Here is a 21,643-nt window from a genome sequence, read left to right on the forward strand (position 1 = left end):
AATATTGTTCTTTACATCTTTTTTAGCAACAGAGAAAATATCCTAAAATGGAACACAGAAGACAAAATCAATGTATGTGAAGAAACTTTGGTGATAAAGACATTAAACAGGGATGAACATTAAAGATCACACATTCCTGAGAATGAAAATATATGGAGAAAGTTTGAAAGTTACAATATTTTATAACTGTGATCTCTGGAATGCCTTTCTATCACTGTAAGGACAATAAACCACAGTATCTGACTGATAAGTATGAAGAGTCCTTTCTGTATACCAAAATTTTCATTGCACCCAGAGGAAACATGTCAAGCAATTCACTGCTCAGGGTCTGAAAGTCATACAGATCATTCTGCCAAGTTGTATTCTGCTTCCATAATACCTCACACAATCTGGAGACAAGAGTGTTCAGTATAACCTATGACACCAATTCAAAGGCAAAGTTCAAAGAAGTCTGTGCACCAATTCTATCTTATACTTGATAGAAAAAGGCTTTTCCAAGGAAGGGGTTCTATATCACATCCTACATAATCTGATCCAATAAAAAGTTTGGTTTGTAATATGCAATTTCATACCTGTAATTCTTTCTGTCATTTCGCATTACTCTAATAAGAAATGAACTCTTCTCTGCTTGCAGTCCTTAGGGAAGTTTTGTTTTCTAGAAATTTATGTGTTCTCTCTAGCATCCCCCCACCCACCAAATACAGACCTTGACATCTTAATTAGCTTGGCTAGCAATCTATGAGATTTAAAAAAAAATGACAAAGAACTAGAGTCATGGGTAAGTTCATGTTTATTCTCAATAGAGGAACAAATGGATCAGACAGAAAATATGGTCAGAAATTATGGCGTCAAAAGGGAAAGTGTCAATATTAATTCACCAAATAGAAGAAAAATAGTGAAAGTTTTGTTAAAGAGGAAAAATCATTCTTTCTCTAAAACATCCTCTAATATGATATACAAAATAGGCAGGATTTTTATAAAAAAAAAAAACATAAGTTGTGAATTAGTTATCTGAGTGCTTGTGCTTTTCCAGAGCACAGCTAAAGGACATTTAAGAAGCAGAGATGTGTTCGCACTGGAAGTAGCAGGTCTGAGTTAGAGCACTAAAGAAATGACAAAAAATGTTATTCTAAAATATACCTAAAAGCTCATTTTCTCATAGATTATAGAAATTACTGTTGTTTTCAAGTTTGGTGACAACTAGAATTTGCTGGAGTTTAGTTGAAACAATTACAACTTTTGTTTTCTGCATTATTTATAACATAAAATTCACAAGATAATAAAAAGGAGGGATAAAAAGTATTTGACATAACTTAAGAAATGAGAAAAAAGAGAAATGGCATAGCTTGGCATTTTACCTGACTATCAGAAATAAAAATTAATAATTATTTTGTACCCAAAAACTCAGTTTATGTACTGTGATTTCCTTTCTCTCATAAATATTTAGGCTACAAAATTAAGAATGATTCACCTGATTATTTTCAACACTTTATTAAAAAGTGTTCAGTGGATACATAAAACATCTGTTTTTATTAATAACATAAATTTTATAACCTACTTTTACATATAACCTCTTCCACCTTGTTGGAGTATTTCTTCCATTAAAAAAAGCAAAAAAAGAATGTCATGGGGATCATAATAGGGATCCCCATGACATTCTTTTTTTGCTTTTTTTAATGGAAAAAATACTCCAACAAGGTGGAAGAGGTGCAGAACTCTTTACAATAGCCAGAATCTGGAAAAGACCTGAGCTCCCAAGAACAGATGACTGGTTAACAGAAACTTTGGTACATTTACACAAAGGAGTACTATGTAGCTGTTAAAAAAGATGAAGTCATGAAATTTACATACAAGTAAATATACATACTACATGGAAAGTATCATGTTACACGAAATAAGTCAGAAAGAGAGGGATAGACATAGAAAGATTGCATTCATCTGAGGAACATAAAGTAACAAAATAGGAGACTAACACCCAAGAATGGCGAGATTAGTACCAGGAATTTTGCTCCATGGCTTGGAGGCCAGCTACACATGCAAAGGGAAAAGGGAGCTCAGATAGAGAAGGGGGCACCAAATAAAGGGTGTTGGGAGGATCCCTCCCAGGATGGAAGAAGCATGCTGAAAGTAGACTAATAGACCAAACATGATTGCCACTCAATGCCTCTTTTGCAAACCACAACACCCAAAAGGAGAGAGAGGGAAATGCCCTGCCACAGAGGCAAGGTGGGATGGGGGGGAAGGGGGGTGGGAGGGATACTGGAATCCATGGTGGTGGGAAATGGGCACTGATGGAGGGATGGGTATTTGATCATTGTATAATTGAAACCCAAGCACAAAAATTTGTAAGTCTACAACTGTACTTTATGGTGTCTCACTAATAAAAATTTAAAAAATAAATAAAAATTTAAAAAATTTAAAACGCAAAAAAAAAAAAAAGTAAAAAGGCCACAGAAAAAGCTCAATGGGCTGAGCGCTTGCATTACATGAATCTGGCCCAGTTTTTACACCCCAGCACAAGGTTCCCTGAGCATTGCCAGGAGCAACCCCTAAGCACTGAGCCAGGAGTAGTTCTTGAGAACAACAAGGTATGCTTCAAGACAAACAAAATAAGTACAATTACTCTCCAGATAAACATTAGTATGAATTGAATAATTTTAGACTCTTGATATTTCCATAGGATGAGAACGCTATTCAGATCTCCCAAAGAAGAATTGAAAGAGCTATGCTTGGAATATCACGTTTCACTCAAATGAGAGAAGGAATCCGGAGTTCCGACATCCGTTGACGATCAAGAATCACGGATGCTGTCTCATTTGCCAAGGTGTCGAAAATCAGATGGGCTGGTCACATAATGAGATTTAAAGATGACCGCTGGACTAGAACTGTTACCGACTGGATTCCACGGGATATCAAAAGACCGCGTGGCCGCCCACCTACCAGATGGTCAGACTTCTTCATCAAGATCATGAATGATCGGTTTGAGGCTCTTCATGTTCCCAGAGCGAACAGATGCCACTGGGCTATAGTAGCACGCCACAGGGACAAATGGAGATGTTACTGGCGCCCGCTCGAGCAAATCGACGACTAACAGGAAGTTAAGTGATTAAGTGATATTTCCAAATTTTCCTTTTTGTTGTTGTTAAAGTAAAAGCTTTACTTTACCTTTTTTGAAGGATTTTTTGTTTTATTTTATGTTTTTAAAATTGTTCACAATAATTTATTATGTTCAATATTCCAACACCAATCCACTGCCATTACGTCTCACCACCATTTTTTGAGCCTTTTCACCAGCACCCAAGCCTGCCTTAAAGGAAGATCCTAAATAATTTATTTTATATAGTTTGTCATAAATAGTTCACTAAAAATTATCCTAAAAGGTTTCCTTGAAATGCACTGCCACAGAGGCAGGGTGGGATGGGGGGATGGGGGGTGGGAGGGATACTGGGATCCATGGTGGTGGAAAAATGGACACTGGTGGAGGGATGGACATTTGATCATTGTATACTTGAAACCCAAGCACAAAAATGTGTAAGCCTACAACTGTACCTCATGGTGTTTCACTTATAAATTTTTTTTTAAAAAATTGAAAAAAAAAAAGGTTTCCTTAGAGGAAAGTGTGTGAAAACTGTTTTGTTTCACCTTGGAGACATTAAGTCCTTGAATGAGAGATTACTAATATATTGTTACACATCGAACCTTGTATACATACATATATATACATTTGTATGTATAGATAAAGATTGATTGCCTTCTACCTTATACACCTTCAAATGTGGGGTGCTACACCTGGTAGTGACATAAAGTATGAGATGTCACTCCAGGAATTCCAAAATTTTAAGTAGGGTGATAGAGCTGGAGTTAAATTTTTAACTGGATGGTGACTTTGGGGTCTGGAGGCATCTCTGCAGCTTGTTGCTCTCTTCTGAGAGATATTTCCAAATTTCCATGGTCTCAAAATAGAATTCAATTTGTACATGAGTAATCCTAAATGAGGAACTGACTAAATTCTTGCTACATTTGAGTATTAACATTTCCTTGTTAGATTCTGCCACATTATTTGCCTTTCTTGCACTATTAATTATAGTTATATATTTTTGTTTTGATTTTGGTCACTTCTGGCAGTGCGCAGGGAACCATGCAGTGCTGGAAATTAAGCCCTGGACTCCCATAGTCAAGGACTGACTTGCAAGCACTTAGCTCATGATCTTTCTCTCCATAACACCCACCCTCAGATATTTTTGTAGAGACCATACCCTTAATGTTCTGGGAACCTTGGAGTTATAGCCAGGGACAGTTGAAGTCAAAGTGTGACTTGATTGTTCACTGTTCAGACCATGAACTATGGTATCCAGGATGGATAAAGAAGCTGGAGGTACCACAAGCAATTCCCAATCACATCACAAGTATGTGTGAGTATCACAACTGCAGGGGTATAACCCTCGGTAAGCACCACAACTAGAATATACATGAGTACCACAACCAGGAAGCACCACGACCCCTGGCAAGCACACGTGAGGCCCATATCAACCCCCAGCAGGTCTGACTAGCAGTATGTGACAAGTATCTCAACTACAGGTATACGGCCTCTGGCAAATACAGTGGCAGCAGGGTGCAATTACCGCAATTGAATGTGTCATCCCCAGGAAGCATCAAAGCTCAATGGGCGAGCACCATCACCAGGCATGTGTGTTACTCTTGTCTCTGCAGGACAACAATGGCAAAATGAGGAAAGGGGAGACAGCAGAATTACCGAGAAAATGCCTTAAAATGTTTACTTTGAAAACAATGGCATCTTTATAAAAGTTAATCTAAAACATGCTATGTCTCTCCAAACCTCTAAAGTTCTCTTCTATAAATATTTTTGTTGTATTTTCTTTGTGGTATCTGTGGCAGCTAACTACTTTATCATATGACTATGAAACATTATATATATATATGTTACATTTATTATATATATGGATACACAGATCATCCATCTATAATTTTCAGCCAGAAATTTTTCTATGGTCATGATACAGGAGCCATTCTTTAAATTAAAAATTTCTAAAGAAATGCTACTGCTTGCTCTGAAAGTTTTCTGATTAACTAATCTTAAATAATATTAAAAAATTTAAGCTTATCTTCTTCCACCTTTGCTCAATTTAGTTACTTAGTTCCCAGGTAATGGACAGATTGAATTCAATGTTTCATAGATGATAAAAAGAGGCAAACTGAGCTGAGGGTGTATAGTTTATTCCACTAAATGCTTTCTCTCCTGGATTCTACTTATTTAACATTACAGCAGTAATCCTTGATGATCTCATTTGAGATTCAATCATGAATCCCTTTTCCTTTGATTTTAGTTTTGTGATTTACCCCTATCATTTTTTTTAAACACAACTTTTGGGGAGAAGAGAAGTTATGGTTACTTGCTAATAGCCTGTACTTAAGACCATTTGTTTATTAATAGGAGAAAGTTTCTGGGGAATAAATGAACACCTGGCACAGAACATATTTAAAGATTATCAAGTTGTTAATTTTATCAGTCCTTATCATATTTGCATGTGGTATGTATCTGATAAACTGAAAAGAGATTCTCTGTGATCACCCCTCCATAATCTCTGCTACTTCTAAAATTAGAAATACATTATAATACTGTCTCATGTCATGGAAATATCTGATGTGATGATGGGACTCTGAGCTATACAAATGTCTTATTAATATTCAAATCTCATCAAATATACATGTTTTATTGCTATAAGTTGTACGTCTATAAAAAAACACCAATGGGAAAATATTATAAGGAAGGATTAAGGAATAGCTTTACCCAGGCTACATGTAAAAGAGATACAAATGGAAACATTAAGTTTATAAAATCACATTTGATAAAATACTCTGTATCCTGTTTTTATAAGGGTTAATTATCATTATAATGCATAAAAATTAAAGATGGAGGTTGGAGAAATAGCACAGTGGGTAAAGCACTTGCCTTGCACATATGGACAGACCCCAGTTCAGTCCTTAGCACCACATATGGTTCAAAGAGCAATGACACAAGTGATCCCTGAAGACATAGCCAAGAAAAGCCCCCGAACACCACTAGGTGTGCCTCCTTCCAAAGAAAGCTAAGTTTCAAGATGATTTTTAATATTATAATTAGCAATATCCTACTGATATGAGATGAAATAAAACATGTCCTGAGAAAAGTTTAGCAACCAAGTAAATAATCATTTTGCTCGTTAAGATTTAGAATAACAACTGCCGTACATTAAACAAACAGAATTTGAGTTTTCCTAGAAGGAGTTCTTTGTATAAAAGTATCCTAAACTTAAAAATTCCTTTACTACTTAGGGATTAAAACTGTTTAGATTTCATATATATTATTTAAGTTGAACCACTTTTCATCAAAGACCTAACAGGCAGCAAGAGAGACATTCCAAGGAGAGCATTTACCCAATTTGTAGAAATAAAGGATCGTTAGTATCTTAGAATTCTGCTGAACAAATGTTGTTCAGTGAACTTTCAAACATTTATTGGAGATGCCACTGGAAAATAGATGGCAATTTACTGGCTTGTGTGATTGTCAAGTGGGAGAATATGTCAATCACCTAATTACCAACTATTCATTCAGAAGGGCTCTTAAATACATTGTAAATGAAACATGTGTAAATTAGCCATGTATTCCAAGTATATTATACTACATCGAATGCAGAATAAAAACATTTTTTTCTAAATGTTATCTATTCAAAGGGATTTCCTATCTTAAATACATTCTCCATGAAAAGCAATTTATATTTACCCAAGTTGCCACACCTTTCACAATCCTTTCAGAATAGATATTTATTGAAAAAGAGCAAAATAATTGGTTACTAGGTTTCTAGTCTAAGCTAACGTGACAAAAATTCACTAAGAAAATGATTTTTTTATATCATTCCAATGGCCTCTTATGCCTTTCATTGCCTTCTCTGGGACCTAACACAACCCTCCTCATTAATGCTCACAAAAATCATCCAAGTTCTTTCATGTGACATTTTGTCTCAAAGACCAAGAGTGAGTTGCAACATTGGAGATTAGTAAATAAAAGAGGCCTTCATTAGTGAGACTGCTGAGGACTCTACACAAAGGGCAATTTGACTTCTTCCCATTGCTGTTTAGATCCAAAAAGTGATCTGAAATTTGGAAACACTAGTTCTTCAGAGTCTTTGGAAGAAAAAAAGGTATTTTTTAAATATAATTGAAATGACATTCTGAGCAAAAAATAATCCGTTCTTTAACACATTTGAAGGAGCCAAGAACGAGTACAGGAGTTAGACTTTTGCCTTTCATGACCCCAGTTCCATCTCTGGCACTGCTTATGATCCCCCAAGTACCTCCATGAGGGATCCCTGAGTGCAGAGTCAGAAGTAGCCCCTGAGCACTGCTGGTTTTGAACCATTCAAACTGGAAAAAAAATAAAGACATTAGAAATGTCTGTCGTGATCTAGCTATTGGCTACAGGAAAGCTTTTATTATTATTATTATTATTATTTTGCTTTTTGGATCGGCTGGAGCCATAACACAGCAGTAGGGAATTTGCCTTGCATGTGGCCGACTGGCCAAGCTGGGTTCGATTCCTCCGCCCCTCTTGGAGAGCCCAGCAAGCTACCGAGAGTATCTCGCCCGCACAGCAAAGCCTGGCAAGATACCCGGGACATATTGGATATGCCAAACACAGTAACAAGTCTCACAATGGAGACGTTACTGGGCCCACTCGAGCAAATCGATGAACAATAGGAGGACAGTGCTACAGTGCTTCTTGGGTCACACCGGGCAATGCACAGGGGTTACTCCTGGCTCTGCACTCAGGAATTACTTCTGGCAGTATCCAGGGGACCATATGGGATGCTTGGAATCAAACCCGGGTTGGCTGTGTGCAAGGCAAACACCCTACCCGCTGTGCTATCACTCCAGCCCCAGGAAAGATTTCAAAGCAATGAGAAAAACACTTCCAATCAATGATGAGAAATGCTGGCTTTCACCTTGGTGGTGATAAGCTAACCATCTTTCAGCTAACATAATACAGGCAAATACACTGAAGGGCTATCCAAGAGATTTGCCTTCACCCAAAATAGTGGAAATATATTTCTATTTAAGTATAAAGTGGAACTGGGGAGACAGCCCTGACACCCCATATTCCCCGCAAACAGCACTGTAGAAAGGATCCCTGCCAGCAGCAGTGGGGATCACAAACTCAAAATCAAGAGACCACACAGAAGTAGAACATTTCCATGGCAGAAGGGTCTTATATGGGAAGGAAAGATCATAAACTTATTGAAATGCAGGAAGTGCAGCAGCAGCTGTGGTGCTGGAATGATACGCACACAAAACCACTGTGAACAGTTCTAGGACCTACAGTATCTAAATTAAGACTAAAAAATAAACCAAAAAAGTAAAAATTAATAATTTAAAAAAGGGTTGTGAACTGCTTTCCAAGTAAAGTTTGGTTCACAAAACATCAGAAATGTCTGTCAGTCTGTCATGAACTAACTATCGGCTACAGGAAAGATTTTTTGATTTCTATTTTTGCTTGTTTGTTTGTTTTGTTTTTTGCTTTTTGGGCCACACCTGGCAATGCACAGGGGTTACTCCTGGCTCAGCACTCAGTAATTACTCCTGGCAGTACTCAGGGGACCATATGATATGAGATGCTGGGAATCAAACTCGGGTTGGCCGCGTGCAAGGCAATGTGGTGTCCTTCCTACTTGAAATATGGAAGAAAAGAGGTGAAAAATACAGGGGGCCAGAGAGACAGTACAATGGCAAGAGTACTAGTCTTGTATGCCATCAGGCATGATCCGTGAGCACTGCCAGGAGTGGTGACCAAAAAAAAAGGTAGGGATAACAAGGAGAAAGCAGATGATGACAAATACTTATAATTGAAGCCAGAGAGATAGAAAGAGGTTTAAGGCACTTGTCTTGCATGTAGCTAACCCATTTCCATCCCCAGCTCCACATATAATTAATTCCACAAACTCAGCCAGGAGTGAACCCTGAGTGCAGAGCCAGGTGTAAGCTCTGAGTACCACTGAGCATGGCCCCCAACAAAATAAAACAAGAATAACAGGAATACAATTCAAACATCATCATCTCCAATAACATCAGTGGCATCCAGATAGATTTTCTAAACCTTCAACTGAGCAACTCTTTCAAACCATCTTTATTCCAGGCGTCAGAAAGGAAGCATGCTCTTGCTTGCTGCTTTCAAATGGGGTGCTATCTCCACTTAGTGATGTTTATAAAAATGGCAGCCGTTTCCTATTTGAATGTTAATTACTGTTATGACACACAAGATAATTTAACTTGCTTCAGTAATTTATTCTTCCTTGTAATTAGATGTAGTAATTGGAAAATCTTGCAGAGTGTAACAACAGTTTCGAAGGTGAAATGGCAGGTGGGGGGAGCGTTCCCATAGGATCTCAACTATAAATTTGGGGCTGGAGTTCATTTGGCAGCCACTAGGTTGAACCATGCTGCGGATCAGGAAAGGTCCTTCTGGAATCAAGTAGGTGGTGCCTATGACTTTTAAGTGCTGGATGAGTCAAGAGGAAGTCAAAGCCCCAGCAGCTGGTTAGTGCTAACCTGAGAAGAATACTAAAGACTAACCTTCAATGAATCAGAAATAAGAACACACAGTGACATTTTAAACTCCTCAGCCTGAAAACTGGTCGCATGCAGTTTGGAGACTCTAAAGAATGAGCAAAAGGTCAAAAACAGTAAAGGAATGTTGGGTACCACTCAGTGTTACTTGATTTATGGAAAGTTCTTGCCACACTATATATGCTCAATAAATATTTGCTGGGAAGAAAATCAAATGAATATTATTATATATATAAATAAATGTATGGCTTCGAAATACCTATAGCTAAGATATATTCAAAAGATACGCTCTATCAGATTATGTGCTAGACACTCTATCTCCCCTTTCTTTCATTTTTTTCATTGTACTTAAAGTCTACTTCACATTTTTATCTAAAATTATCTTTTGTCACACCTCTAGCCAAGCAAGTGAAAACAGAGATAGACAAATGGGACTATCTTAAACTAAGAAGCTTCTGCACCTCAAAAGAAACAGTGACCAAAATACAAAGACAGTCTACAGAATGGGAAAGGATATTTGCCGAATACACATCCGACAGGGGGTTGATATCAAGGATATACAAAGTACTGGTTGAACTCCACAAGAAGAAAACATACAACCCCATCAAAAAATGGGGCGACGAAATGAACAGAACTTTCTTAAAGAAGAAATCCGAATGGCTAAAAGACACATGAGAAAATGCTCCACATCATTAATCATCAGGGAGATGCAGATCAAAACCACAATGAGATATCATTTCACACCACAGAGACTGGCCCACATCCAAAAGAACAAAAGCAACCAGTGCTGACGCGGATGTGGTGAGAAAGGGAGCCTCCTTCACTGCTGGTGGGAATGTCGACTGGTTCAGCCCTTTTGGAAAACAGTATGGACTATTCTCCAAAAATTAGAAATTGAGCTCCCATTTGACCCAGCAATACTATTTCAAGGAATATATCTAGGAGAGGCAAAACAAGTACTGTCGAAATGACATCTGCACTTGTATGTTCATTGCAGCACTCTTTAAAATAGCCAGAATAATCGAAGTGACATCTGCACTTGTTTGTTCATTGCAGCACTCTTTAAAATAGCCAGAATCTGGAAAAAACTTGAGTGCCCCCAAACAGATGACTGGTTAAAGAAACTTTGGTACATTTACACAATGGAGTACTATGTAGCGGTTAGAAAAGATGAAGTCATAAAATTTACATACAAGTGGTACTATATGGAAAGTATCATGTTACGCGAAATAAGTCAGAAAGAGAGGGATAGACATAGAAAGATTGCATTCATCTGGGGAACATAAAGTAACAAAATAGGAGATTAATACCCATGAATGGCCGAGATTAGTACCAGGAATTTTGCTCCATGGCTTAGGGGAAAAGGCAGCTCAGATAGAGAAAGGAGCACCAAATAAAGGGTGTTGGGAAGATCCTCCCAGGATGGGAGAAGCATGCTGAAAGAAGATTATAGACCAAACATGATTGCCACTCAGTGCCTCTTTTGCAAACCACAACACCCAAAAGGAGAGAGAGAGAACAAAGGGAAATGCCCTGCCAGAGAGGCAGGGTGGGATGTGGGGGATGGGGGATGGGAGGGATACTGCGATCCGTGGTGGTGGGAAATGGGCACTGGTGGAGGGATGGGTATTTGATCATTGTATAATTGAAACCCAAGCACAAAATTTGTAAGTCTACAACTGTACCTCATGGTGTCTCAATAAAAAGTTAAAAAATAAATAAAATAAAATTATCTTTAATGTTTTATTATCGATTATTCCAAACAGACACAAAAAGAGAAGACCTCTTATGTTACATGGACCAAAGCAGAGAGTATCTGGGAATATCCTGCCAGCTTCATTAATGATAGATAATCTTTCTTATTATGCCCCTGTTAATAGTTTTTTCTATTGTTTTTTTTAATAAATATCAAATACCAAATCCTTTTTTCCTGTCAATATTCACAGGGTTTATTCTTATTAAACTTCAGTGTTATGAGTCCTTAAATAGAGAAAATATTTGGAACAAAAATCCCTTAATGTTATTAAAATATTTAGGTAAGTGAACATTGCCCTCACACATATTATACATTTCAATAGTTTATATAATTGGTCATACAAACAACATACAGATATTAGGCTCAGTTAATATATCCTTTATTCTGTAGATTACTCCCTCGGTCTTCTTCATTTTTCTGCTGCATTTGGGGAGGGGAAACAGTTGCATTTTTAAAATGCAACTAAGTTATCTTTCCTGTAGAGGAGCTCATTTTACATTTTTTAAAGTGTACCTCCATGATGTTTAATTCACTTTGTTCCCTTATCCTCTGTACTTCTGACTAATTGGTAGTCAGATAAAGAGGCCAGATCAGATTAGAATTTGCAATTTTGGAGGCTATTTCCCAGACTGTGTTCTTCATCAGGAGACATACAATCTTGGATTGTCTCTTTGTGTGATGTCAGCAGCTAATGATGCTCCCACTTGGACCCATTAACTCATGCAAGCTACAAAATAATGAATTTTGACCTTCTGAATCTTTCCTCATTTGTTATAAGGACTATTTCTCTAAAGCAGTCTCCCTCTCATCCATTATTTGGGTAAAACCAGGTGCACTTTGTAAAGGAAAGCAAGTTAGATATCTTATACTTCCCTCTCTCAGTTTTCTTAAAATAATGAGCTATTTATCAAATAACATTTTTACATAACCAATAAAAGCTTTAATTCTGAAATTTCCTTGTAGAAAATATTCCCCTAGCCTATCAAAATCCAAAAATGGACCTGGCTTAAGTGGTAGAGCAATGCTTTGCATGTACAAGGTCTGGGTTTGATCCCAAGCATGACCTGGACCCCAGAGCACTACTGGGGGTAAGCCAGCTTGCTGAATGTAGCCTTATTGGGTCTCAAGCATTGCCAGGAGTGCTCTGTACCCTGCCAGCAAAATATATATAAATATATAATGCGGTTTAGATACATTCTCTTTCATTGTGATACATTCAAAAAGCAGATTTTTGTTTTAAATTGAAAATTTGTAAAAAAGTTTTACTAAACACAAAATTTTATGTCTTTAAGAATATTAAATATCTAACACATTCCTCACAAAGTCATGGTGCAGGTGTGTGCAACCTTATTTTAGAATCTAAAGAGGGAGACAGTAAAATGTAGTAATCACTATAAGTGGTTTCCAGCAAGAGATACCACCTTTTGCAAAATACTCTCCAGAACTGATATAAACAGAGTGTGAGCTGTAAGAATCATAAAGAAATGTGATAGGCTTTAAATGAAACCAAATACCATGCAAGGAGCATATTGTACCATCGTATGTACATCATATGAGTCCTGTTTTTTCCCTAGAGATGAAGTGATCACTTAAGGTAAGAAAATTACTATCATCCATCTCTCCACACGCACTCCTATCCTTGAAAAGTATAGGAAATATGGGATGACGTGGCATGCAAGCAGATGCTCTAGCAAACAGAGAACTAGTTCTTAAAGGTTTCATTTTATTGCAATGGCTAGTTACAAGTATCAAAACAGAGCAAGACAGATAAATGTCTCACCTGAAAGTGACCATAATGGCGAAAAAGGTTTTCCTGTATTTTCCTTACCCATGAATCTCCAGTCTCTAATTTAATAGAAAGGAGGGGTGTTCTTGAAATTATGTGCAAGTGTGATGAAAGAAATCTATTTATAAAATGAATGAAAAGTATTTTCAACTATCAACTGACATCATTTCTATCCCCTAAGGCGGAACTACTCAAAAATAATAGTGCATCTGACATTTTATTTACTGCATACAAGATTTAGGAACATCAAGGAAGATGATATGAATCCTCTCTATCATGGATGACATTCTGGGCAACCAAAAAGCTCCTAAGCTCACAAAGATGGAAATCTCAGATTCTCTGGTGCTCCTAAATACAGATATTTTCTTATATACATTTACTTGCAAAAGACAGAATTCATGCTACTGAATTAGGACTGATCTATAGATACTGTCGCCACTACGAGTTCCAGAAGACCCAGATGTGGATGGAGGTGGTGGAAAGGATGATTGAACCATTGGTGGTGGAAAATGGGCACTGATGGAGGGATGGGTACTCGACCATTGTATGACTAAAACGCAAGCACGAAAGTATGTAAGTCTGTAACTGTACCTCATGGTGATTCACTAATAAAAATTTTTTTTAAATCTGTAAAAATCTAAAAAGGCACAATTTTAACCTAATTATGAAGAGAAAAGAAAGAGTAACTCGAGCAAACTATTGCAAGCCTACCCAATTAATCCAATTTAAGAGAAGGGGAAGAGAGGTGAAAAAAAAAGGGAGGGAAGAGACAGAAGGATGGAGGGGAAAAAGAGAAGAGAGAAAACACATGTACATATACGGAGAGACAGAGACAGAGACAAGAGAAAAAGAGATCAAAATGTCTCTAAGGTTGAGAAATAGCCATTATCAGTGGCTACAAAGACTGTTCTGGACTGGAGCAATAGTACAGCAGGTAGGGTGCTTACCTTGCATGTGACCAACCCAGGTTCGATCCCTGTGCACCTCCAGGAGTAATTCTTGAGTGCAGAGTCAAAGTAACCCTAGTGTATCAACAGATGTGGCCCAAACTCAAAACAGAAACAAAGAGTTTATTCTGTTTATTCTGTTATCAATTCTTCATGAAAATTAAATCAGACACTCATTTTTTCTCCAGCTGCATCTCCATCCTATCCTTATCACTCATTTCAAAGTCTTGCCTGACTCTTTCTATCTCTTATCCTCTCTATCAACTTTAGCTCCACTCTGTAGTTTCTTTCCATTGTTACCAGAGAATAGAGCTGAAGACTCCAAGAGTCTAACCAAGCTCGTGCACCTTATAAGTAAAAAAATGGATGTCAAAAGTGATGCAATAATGAAACTCAGACACAATGTCAGGCTTGAGTGTCATCCAAATCTTGACTCCCAGATCAGTGTTCTTTCTAAAATTCCCACTTCCTCCCGTCAGGGAGGATTTATCACTTCTTACCCCCAAAACTGTACCTGAGAAAATCACTGATGCATCTCATAGTTCTCCAACTACATGAAGGATTTCACAGAACTAGAAAAAGAAGATAAAAACTGACCATAGAAAAAAGGTTAGAATACTATATACCTGAAGATACCTTCAAAGCTCAACTTACATGTCTGATCCAGGGAGTAAGATTTGAGAGGCTTATTATGATTTTTTTTTAGATAGAACAATTTTTGAAGCAAGGAACAACCAAAAGCTAAAGAAAAAGGCATTCAAATGAGTCTTGAATAATTTTTTTTAAAAAACCGCACCATTAGATAGCATTTAATTTGGCAGCTCTAGCCATTAGTAAATACAGTATTGGTCTAAGAGTTAACTTAGAAAGGTACCCCACCATTACATGGTTCCCTTGAGCACTAGAGTTGCCCTCCAAGCACAGAGCTGGGAATATATCTGAGTCTTGGGGGTGTGGCACATATTATCCCCCTCAAAAACAGCCATAATGCCCAAGATAAATCCTTTTACTGTTAATAAAACAAAGTGAAAAGAAAAGTAAAATGAGAGAAGTAGGGGAAATGCAAATGGTTAACTTAATTTTTTATAAGGTAAAAGAAAATTAAACTTAAAGCCTGAAATAAGATCATGTAAAAATGATAGGCTTAAAAGCAAATAGCAAGGAAGTAAGATATTTGCACAAAAGCAAATGAAAATTGAGCTTCACAAACTGAATTTGTAAAGGATGCAGGTAAAAAGAAAGGTCAGTTCATCATAAATGAACAGGAAATTTCTATTTGGCTGGCTGTATTAAATGAATATCCGGGATGATTAACAGGTCAAAGAGCCCTATAAAAATGACACACAGTGAGAAGCAAGCAAGGTAGAAACAACCGTGTTTACTTACACCTTAGTAATAGAAGGTATTACTAGAAGGATTTACAAGGTACTAACATGACATCTGTCAAAGTCAAAAAGGCTACCTTTAATAATGATGACAAAAAGCACTGAGCATGGAAGTTAAGCCTGAGACTTGAAATAGCTCCATCTAAGCACATTCAGGATTCTTTCAAACCAAGTAAATCACCCCTAAAAACAAAAAAATCATGCTTTCAAATTCCCCCAAGAATTAGCATTTCAATGCATCAGACTCAAAAGGGCAGTTATGCAGAAAAACTGAGAGTGGGAAAATCATAAAATACTTGTCCTTTATGGCCATGGAGATAATAGATGGGTAAATGTGTTTATCTTGAATGCCACAGACCCCAGTTTGAACACAGAGTCAGGAGTAAGCCTGGAGGACTGTAGGTATGGCCCAACCATCCTGCTCTATTTAAAATAAATAAAGCAGATGTCCTTTCTGGAATACATGTTACAACCATCTAACTCTGAACTAAAGGCATCCCAGTCTTCAAATTCAGAATGAAAGAAAAGCCAATGCATTGCACATTTTTTAAAATGGGAAATCCTGGCAAGATAGCAGTTGCAAAATTAGAACAGATGAGCAACGTTGGGTCATTTAACTAACTTCTTCCAAGTCAGTGCATACTACGGCAGTATCAAATTCATCGGGGATTAGCTGATGTCCTCAACTCTGATCTGGTCTCCTCCTAGGAGAGCATTTCTGTCATTTAATGTATACCACACCTATACGTTAGACATGTGATTTCTGCTTCTAAAAACATACTTATTGAGAGATGGAATGGCTGTACAACTGTTGAAGTCCTAACTCCCAAGCTAAGTTTAGCAAAAGCCTCTAAGACAGATCAAAGAACCACTGTGCATGTCTGGCACACTCGAGCCCTCAGATCAATCCAAGACAACAAATGAACCCAGATACCACTGGTGACCACTCCTTTCCCATTCCCCAATGGCTGCACCACTATGAACTGCCCTCTTGGCCATCGTACCACCTGAGCACTGAGTAAGGCCTGTAGAGAGCCATGAGTGAGCCTTGCTTAGAAGTAGCCTGCAAGAACAAAACCTGTGAGAAAACCCTCTTCTGTCATTTAAATCACCTTACCTCTTGAATTATAAAGTAATAGTTTCAGACTATGTGTTAATAATAGTAGACTAATAAAAACCTACTGCATCAGTGTTTAATAATGACTCTCCAAATAGTAGTAACTAGAATTTTTTGGAAGGGATTTGGGGAATGCTTCATGAATCTGCATGTCATCCTCATGCAGGGGCATACTAATCTGTTTCCTTTCAATTTCACTATCTGTGCTACTGGAGCAAGCACAGAAATGAGAATTTTAATGTATTTCTTATATGTATTAATTCAATGGTCAGTTAGGCTGGGTTCTTCAGTAGTACTTTCTTACCAAGAATAATGGTTTAAAAATATCACTGACTACAGGGGCTGGAGTGATAATACAGCAGGTAGGGTGCTTGCCTTGCACATGGCTAACCAGGGTTCAGTTCTCAGCATCCTAAATGGTACCCTCAGCACTAGCAGGAGTGATCCCTGAGCACAGATCCCAGAGTAACCTCTGAGAAACACTGGGTGTGCCCTCCCCCTAAAAAACTACTGGCTATAATAACATCCACAATTTTTGTAAGTGTTGAAATTATTACAAGTAAATACAACATTTTTACAAAATTTTCTCCATATTAAAAGCAGAATAAAATATTCACTCTTTTTTCCCCAATGTCTAAAACCTAACATTATCAATTCCAGTATATACTTCTTTTTCAAGAAGCACAAATATCAAAATAATACTGACTTCTGTAAATGGACACAAAAAGCACTACAAAAAAAAAAAACCTTCTGCTGCAACTTTTATACACGACATTTCAGCTCCTTGATTCTAAGCCAAGACACCTTGAGATTAAAACCTAAGATCAATATACGTTGGACTTACTATTAAATCATAAGAGTCAAAGAACAACAGCATCCCAAGATCACCAACTCAAGAGTCAGGATCATTTAGGTCAATCTCACCTTTCTTTTCAATAAAGAAACCATAGCTTCATAATACAAGTTCCTTACTTAAGGTGATACAGAAAAATATCTCTTTAAGTTCCCAAACTATGTTCTGATTTTTTGAACTATCAGACTTACTTGATCGAGTGACTCCAGAATCCGCCCCCACCATTGCATGGGAACTCCCTTCCCCCAAAATAGAATAGATCTGAAGACCAGCAGTAGCCTGCACCCGGTGCGGGAGACATCCAGGGCTGTACTAGTGGTGCTAGGTGGGTGGGGTAGCACTAGTGACCTAAGGTTAAAACTTTGTCCCAGTAAATGCAAAGCACATAGTCCTGATAGGTGAGCAGACCCCAGGCACCTTCATTGTGTTTGTAAGGAAAAAAATTTTATGCTATAAGGAATAACTTATTAAGAATCCTGAAACTAAGAATAAAACCCATGGAAATTAACTCATTAATTTGGGAACCAGTAACATGTTACAACCAGTTAAAAGGAGCATGCTAAGAGCAAGTAAGCATATAAGTATTAGGAAAACTAGGAAGAGGAATATTGACAAAATTGGTCAATATACATGCAGTAACAATATATTGCACATGTGGTGATTAGCTTTTCATAGAAAAGAACATTTGAACTACTATTTGATTTCTACAGCATACATGATTACAGAAACAATTCAAAGATGATGAAAGGCAGAGAGAAATGAGTTGGTTGAGACAGACTGAATGTTCAGTAACTTTTTAAAAACAATATTAAAATCTTTTACATTTTTTCCTCATAATTTCTTACCATATATAAATACTATAAATATAGGGAACATACTGGTAGGGGCCCCAAGAAATATAATTCAGAATTCTGATTTAATTGTTTAAGCAAAAAAAAAAAAGTCCAATTTCATTTTACATCAATACAAAAACTTAGAACAACAAAAATAAGAATCCTCTTGACCCAGCATTGTTAATGTTCAGAACTTTCTGCCTCCAAATGTTCCCTCTCCTCTGAGCGTATCAGCTGAGTTTTCAGCCCACATCTGGGGCTCGGAAGCCCACTTCCAGCTCTGTGGTCAGCCCTTGGCACTCTCTCTTCAGTTCCCAAATGATCCTCTTAATATTCACATATTAATCATCACAATTGGGTGAAAAACTCAGAATAATAGCTCCTTCCCTAAATAACAGGTAAGCCCATATTCTGCAGATTCCAAGTCCCATACTCTTTTTTCTCAAAATCATTAGTCCATTTAACTACACAAAATTTTCTAAATCCTATAAAAGTCTATGAGAGTTAAATGATACTCATTCCATTGTTATTCAGGTAAAATATGAAAGAACGGGGCTGTAGAGATGATGTAGGGGTTAAAGAGCATCCTTGCATACCACAAACTGGGTACCACACAGTCCCCCAGCACTGCCAAGTGCAGCTCTGGGACTCCCCAAGTACTGCGCAGGTGGCCTGGGCAATCACTGACATCATAGGGCATGAGCAGCACCAAATGCAGGGAAGTGCCCCCAAACCTCCTGAGCACTTCTTGGGAATTCAAAATAAATAAAATAAGCAAGAGAATTAATCACAGTAATGGAACTCATTTCTGGTATATAATGGCAATGAAAAGTGGAAGTAGGAGAGGGCGATAACTCAGAGGTGGAGCATTTGTCTTGCATGTTTGAGGTGGAAGGAAGGGAGGGAGAGAGGGAGGGAGGCACACTAAATAAAAGAAATAAAGAGAAGAAGGATCAAAAACAAAAAGATTATCCAACTAAGAATCAACTTCAGGAACCAGAGAGATAATACAATGGGTAGGTGTTTCCCTTGCAAGCATTCAACTCAGTAGGAACCCCAGAACCACAGATGGTCTCCCAATTCCTACTAGGAATGATCCCCGAGCACTAAGAGGCATGGCCCCCAAACAAAAACTAAAAAAATCAATTTCATTGGATACTTAATGATGAAAATATTACTGCAAATACACTTAAGAATAACACTTTTCACTGTAATACTAATAAAAGAAAAAAGCAGCCTAACTGACATCATTCTATGCACTGCAGATCGGCAATGAAAAGTATCAAAGGGAACTCCTGAGTCCAGCTGTAACCTTGAGTTCTGACTTAACACATGTCACTTTACTCAGAATGAAAAGATAACAATGAATGAAAAGCTCAGAGTCATCTTCTGACCACATGCTATTTCCCAGCACAGGAAGCCAAGTTACAGCCTGAACCTTGTTTTGTCTGGTGCCTCATCAAGAGCAAGTATGTTCTGTAGCTACAGTGTCGAATAACAACAGGGCACTCATTCACCCTGCAGGTTCTAGTAGTGAACAGAAAATGGCAGATTCCTGGCCTTGAGGAATCTGCAACCTCTGGGAAATGACTGCAGAAATAAAGAGTTTGTGTGACTTGGTTTAGAAACATCGTGAGCAGTCACATCATTGGCTTTTATTTTTTTTCATTTGGATATATTTTTAAAATCCTATTTTAATTGTTTTAGTATGCAATTCAGTGTCATTTGATTCAAATGTCATATAACTATAGCTATAATTTCCAATATTTTTTTCTTTATTCCTTTTTGTTTCTTCTTCCCTCTTTGGTTATTTTTATTTCCAAATAGAAAGTATGTGATAATTAGTGTTTTTAGATGGCCACAGGTTGGCTGACATATTCTTTTGAAAGCAATCTATTTTATCAGTCAGATTCTAAGTCTATCTATAATCTGTTCCTTTGGCTTTCATGCTACCTTATTGTGTTTTGACTTTATAATTGTTTCCCATAGAAAAACTTCCTTTCTCAGAAGAGGCACTTCATTGTCAGGTCTTCACCACTGCATACAAGTATTTTATTGTATTATTTCATCCCACGTCTTTTTTTATGCATCACTTTATAAATTTTATTATGAAAGTATGAACAGTTAGTATACCATTTAGGGTTATTGACAATTTTGTAAATCATAATTTTATCATCTTTACACTAGTTCCAATAGGCCCTATAAAATTCTCTTAAAAATATTTGTTGAAAGTCTTTATTATGTGCTTTCATTGAGTCATAGTATGTTTTTAAGTTCTTTTTTATTAATTTTATTGAATCACCATTAGATAGTTATAAGCTTTTTTGTTTGGGTTACAATCACACAATGATCAAACACCCATCCCTCCACCAGTGCACATTCCCCACCATCAATATCCCTGGTATAACCCCCCCTTTCCCACCCTCCCTCTGCCTCCATGGCAGATATAATTCCCCCATTACCTCTCTCTACTTTTGGGCATTATGGTTTGCAATACAGACTCTGAGAGGTTATCATGTTTGGTAGTGATACCAAAGATATCCTTTATCTACTTTCTGCACACATCTCCCATCCCGACCGATTCCTCCAGCTATCTTTTTCTTAGTGATTCATCCAACATCTCTTTAACAAATAAGAAAACCTCCTCTCAAAGCTAGTTTTTAGAATTATGTTTGGCCTTCATGTAGTTATTGATAGCATTCACTAATACTATAATCTAAATATTACATAAAAGTATAATATCAAAATACATGTTCATAGAACTATCATATAATCCAGCAACTCCACTCTAAAATATCTATCAGAAACACAAAAATGCAAAACAAAAAAAGTGTATGCAAGCCTATGTTCAGTACAGCACTATTTCCACTAGTCAAAATTTGAAAACAACCCAAATGCCCAATGACAGATAAGTGGACAACAAAGGTGTCGTGTATACACGCGGTGGAATACTATGCAGCTAAAAGTAAAGATGGGTAGACAGAACTAGAGAGTATTGTACTAAGACAAGTAAGTTAGAAGGAAAACGACAAATATTGGGTAATCTTATTTGTACATTGTATATAAAGTAACAAAGCATGATGAACAAATACTGTCTAATGAAAACAAATCTTTAGACTCTGATAACAGAATTAAAGTTACCAAGGAGGATGAGTAGGCTGTGGTGAAAGACACTGGCACTTTGATGGTGGGCATGGTTTGTTGCCACTATGACCCTAAAACGTATTAACATTTGCATGCTTGTATAGTGAGATAGCATTAATTAAATGCTATCTCAATAAAAATACATTTTAATTAAATTTTTTTTTCACACTCCTGCTGTCACCAGAGAAACGGCCCAGCTTCACG

At 37.2% G+C, this 21,643-nt stretch overlaps 1 protein-coding gene and 1 pseudogene across 1 annotated transcript in view; both read right to left on the minus strand.

Moving 5' to 3' along the window:
• SMYD3 (SET and MYND domain containing 3) overlaps positions 1-21,643 on the minus strand; it is an 853,166-nt gene that overhangs the window by 461,434 nt on the left and 370,089 nt on the right. The gene's annotated exons all lie outside the window — the stretch shown is intronic.
• LOC130017147 (uncharacterized) lies at positions 16,731-16,831 on the minus strand (annotated as a pseudogene).

This window comes from Sorex fumeus, unplaced genomic scaffold, assembly GCF_029834395.1.
Source record: "Sorex fumeus unplaced genomic scaffold, SorFum_2.1 ptg000007l, whole genome shotgun sequence".
NCBI classification, from domain to species: Eukaryota; Metazoa; Chordata; class Mammalia; order Eulipotyphla; family Soricidae; genus Sorex; species Sorex fumeus.